Genomic DNA, 4,862 nt, shown 5'->3' with positions numbered 1-4,862 from the left:
GATAATAACAATCATAGTCAAACACTTCCGAGGTCATCAAATGATCCTTTCTATCGATATATCTGCCAGATGGCCGAGCGGGCAAGGCCTCAGCCCACTGCCGGAGGGTCGAAAAATACCCGGAATTTTTCGGAGAACTGTCCGTCCCGACCACCCCATAGTGAGCTCGTCTGCCAAGAATTTCTGAAAAGACCCTTCTAAGAATCACGGGACAGAAAAATGAAAAAAACCAAAAGTGCCGAAAAGTACATTTTTTTTTCAAGTAAGTTGTACCGTACGCAAACGTTTGTTTTTGAAAGTAAAGACGTTTCCCTTACTCTTTCATGGGAAGCAAGAATAAAAAGTCTTTTATCCGGCACTGGTAAAATAATTATTTCCAAATTGTGTAAGAACGAAAAATGTTCGTTACGTTAACGGTTAGAGACCTATACACACCCGTACGACATCGGTAATAACTGACGTATGTAATTAAGTAGAATGGATCACATTTAAAGAAACATTAGAAATCACCTCACCATTCTTACCTTCCGGGTAGCATTATTTGCACGTCATCCAATCTTATTCGCTATAAGCCGACTCACATACTCTAAAACAGTTAAACTAATTTCTATTGGGGAAAAAAAGGAACCACTCAGAACGAGTTTCCTCCCTCCCGACTTCCCGAAAGGAAGCGGGAACGGTCATCAATGGCCGGCCATCTGCCACAACAGGCAGTCAGCCGACCCGCTTCGCGCTCAGAAGGAAACTTCACACCTCGTCATCGCGGTCGGTGTTGCTTACAGATTCGGATTTGTCAAAGTTTGTAGTTAAGTAAAAAGGCGCTTTCACAACAATCACAATTCCAAATTTCAGTATAGCATAACATCAAAAAAACAAAATTATCAGTTACAAAAATACAAACCAAACATATAGCAAATTAATTATAACATTAAATTTCTGACAAAAGACAGTTAATTTTATAATTATAAATCAACCATAACTCTTGTTCTCCACAAAACACCAAAAAATATTTCTACAGAAAACAAAAACAGTTAATTATAACATCACATCATAAAACTGAAAATAAATAATCATTACAAAATCTTAAAATTATTAACACAACAGTGTTAGAGGCAGATGAATATAAACTAGAATACCAAAGTTTAGCACTGAACAATGAGTAAAACCAACAGTAACAAATATAATAAACTATAAAGTAGCCAAAAGGGCAACATTTAGCATAAATAGAAAAATATAATATTTACAATAAAACTCAAAGCACAACAATTATTTATCATTAAATTCGATAACACCATTAACTTCTTTCCAAATAACATCCGTTTTATCATAATATTTCATAAATTCAATTTCACTCATAGTTCCCATGTCACTTTTTATCTTGTAACCTGCTTCCCTTTTAATTATCGTTACAATTAATGTCGCATTCCATATTCGCTTCTCAAAATATAATTTACATCTTGCCTTCCACAGGGTTCTTTTAACTAACGCAATCATCCAAATTAACATATATCTATTTTTATTTCTTAGTTGAAAGTTTAAAAAATACTTAATATTCGTCCAGGTAGTTCTACATTTCCACAATCTATTGAACCAGGACCAGACCTGTTGTGCGATTCGACATTCGTAAAAGATATGCTCTATCGTCTCACGACGACCGCATCTTGAGCAACAATAGTCTCGGACGCGAAGGTAGGTATATAGATAATCTTTACACATGACAATATCCATTAAAATCTTCCAGGTCATTTCCAACCACTCGGGAGGGAGGTCAATGACCTGCTTCCAAACCAAATCCCAATTAATAGGGGAATTAATCATATTGTTACGAATTTGTTCTCTATGAATACCATTATAGATATAAACCGGTCTTATTTTTGTTCGATTCTCAATTAACCTCCCATTTTTATCGATAAAATCATTTAAAATTTCTCTCCAACGTTTATGCTTCTTATTGTTACTTATTAAAAACGGGAAATGTCCTTTCTCCCGAGTGATCCGCTTTGACATCGGTCCCAGTATATATTGCACAACATAAAACAGCGGGTGGTTTTTATTATATAAAGAATTACCCATATGTGCAACCTGTAGTGAGCATTCGAGGTCTTTTAAGTCCCACACTCTCCATCCTCCATTATTCCTTTTATTTCTCATAACTTTGCGACTAAGCGGTTCGAAGCTACCCAACCAAATATATTCGTATATCAGTTTTTCCATTTTTCTAAATTCAACATTATTAAAATTTGTAAAATAAAGTAAATAGACAAAACTCGCTATTATAATTCTGTTAGCAACCACGACGCGCTCTGGAAGATATAACCAATTACTTTTCCAAAAATCAATAATATTTTTAACTTTATCAATAATTTCTTCCATATTCCTAGCTTTGCTTTGAATACCGATCCACACGCCGAGCACCTTCACGGTATCAACTTTAGTAATCGGTATATCACTGTCCATGGTCCCTACTAGATTAATTAATTTACTTTTTTCTCTGTTAATGCGCATACCGGTTAATTTACAAAAGTCATTTATCTTTTCACAGACCTTATTTAGGCTTACTTTATTTGTAATCAAAAAATTTACGTCATCGGCATGCGCGATAAATTTAATATTCATTTCCATGCCAGGAACATGGACAGGGTCAATTAACTTCTCACTTAAGACATACTTTAACAAGACATCGATATAGATCGTAAACAGCACCATAGAGCAGGGGCACCCTTGTCGTACCCCTGCTCTACAAACAATATCACTAGATACCTCATTATTAAGATAGATAAATGTGCTCGGTGCGTGATATAAACGTTTAATCTGTTTAATTTCACCATTATTTAAACCAAATTTTTCTAAAATCCTCCAGAGCACGCCGCGGTTGACAGTATCAAATGCTTTCTGTACATCCACCGAGAGGATGGAGAGCGGGGACTGCCGTTCTTTATAAATCTCCTCTAACAATTTTATAAACATTACATTATCATGAATACAGCGGCCTGCAATACCAGCACTCTGAGTACTCACTATATAATTTTCGAACAGGCTCTCAAGTCTCTTTGCTAGAATACTACTAAAAATCTTATAATCTAAGTTTAAAAGAGTAATGGGTCTAAAATCTCCAACCCCTTTATCCACACTATCCTTTTTACTCAATAAAACCATTTTACCATAAGTAAAATCATCACCAAAAAAGCTGTGATTATAAAGAATATATAAAAAATCCGTAAGAGAATCATTGAAAAACTTATAAAATTCTGCAGGAATTTCGTCCTGTCCAGGAGCTTTGCGGTTACGAAGTTCCTGTATTGCGTCACGTATCTCATCTTTTGTAATTTCTTTATCCACTATATTTTGTTCTTTTTCTTTTACAGGCAACAAACAAGAAGAAATTTTATCCCATATACTATCATCAGAATAAGGATTACTAAACAGGTAGGTGTAAAATTTTACAAATTCATTTAATATATCATCGGTATCAGTGAGTATTCTATTATTGTTAATGATAATTCTATCAACTTCCAGTTTTTCTTTATGTTTCTTTCCTTTTTTAAAAATAGCCTTTTCAACTTCTCTTTTAATATTATATTTTCTCATTTTATACCCAATATAACTTTCTCTATTTCTGTTATTAATTTCTTTACCTATTTCTGTCTCTATTTTATCTATTTCTATTTTATTATCTCTCATTATTTCCCTTGATAAATCTCTTTGCAAGTTCTTTAATCTATTAAAGTTTTTTTTCTTTACTTTATACCAAGTAACCTGTATTTTTTCTCTAATTTCCTCTTTTATTTTCATCCATCTATCCCATGTTATCATTTCTTGATCACTGTTTATTAATTCTATCATTTCAGATTGGAAGGACTTATCATCTAGTATTTCTCTCGTAACTTTTATGTTCCTTCGTCGTTCAACACCATCCCCAATCCGAAGTACCAGATCAACCATCTTATGATCTGTAATTTGCTTACTATCAATCATCAATGGATAGATTATTATATTAACAATATTATTTAAATTTTCCGTAACATATATTCTATCTAGCCGCTCCATAACCGCCTGACCGGACCAGGTAAAACCAGGACTGTATGGATAACTAAAACGATATGTATCAATAAGACTAAAATCCTTAATAATATTATTTAAAACTTTCCGTGAACCATCCGGATATAAAGTCCGGTTTTTATCAATAACTTGTAAAACATTGTTAAAATCACCCGCTAAAATAATATACTTCACTCCACTAAAAAACTGATAAAGAATAGTAAAAACCTCTTTCCGTTCCGAGACTTGAGGAGGCGCATATAGGTTAACTAGTCTAATTAGCTTATTTTTTACCTGGACATCAACAGTTAAAATCCTACCATCGCTATCCGTTTTAAAATCATAGACTTTAACCTTTTTCCTAACCATTGTAACGACACCCGTACTCTTACGTCTTGCAAATGATGCGTATATATTAAATCCAACAAATATTTTCCTTAAATATCTCACATCGTCCATATCCCTAATGTTAGTATCTTGAATCATCAACACATCTACCGGATCGGTACTGATTAAATTCAATAGGAAAACTTGTTTTCTAACTTCACGTAATCCAGTAATATTAATTGATTTTATCTTAAGATTACTAGCCATGTTTAGTTTTTACTGTATTTGCCACCTTTCTCTTTCTCTGATCCTGAACTCTTTCTGACCTATTTCTTTTCCCAATTAATTTTTCTATCTTGTCATCTTTAACTATCTCCACCTGTGCGTCTTTAGTTCTGATTTCAGGAGATTTCTCTTTTTCTTTTACTCGTTCATCTATTTCCTTTACCTTTTCTTTAACATTAACATTTAGTATTTCTGTTTCCGGTTCTCCCTCT

The 4,862-nt window shown here is 33.5% G+C and overlaps 1 non-coding gene across 1 annotated transcript; it reads right to left on the bottom strand.

The window, feature by feature from the left end:
- Positions 1-626: 626 nt before the first annotated feature.
- LOC136970655 (small nucleolar RNA U3) lies at positions 627-833 on the bottom strand. The gene has a single exon (XR_010880013.1). It is a non-coding gene; the product is annotated as a small nucleolar RNA U3 (small nucleolar RNA).
- Positions 834-4,862: the final 4,029 nt, after the last annotated feature.

The sequence above is a fragment of the Centruroides vittatus genome, unplaced genomic scaffold, assembly GCF_030686945.1.
Source record: "Centruroides vittatus isolate TY-2023 unplaced genomic scaffold, ASM3068694v2 contig_2087, whole genome shotgun sequence".
NCBI lineage: Eukaryota > Metazoa > Arthropoda > Arachnida > Scorpiones > Buthidae > Centruroides > Centruroides vittatus.
Note: the sequence above shows the minus strand (reverse complement) of the source record. Positions and strands in the feature narration are given on the sequence as shown.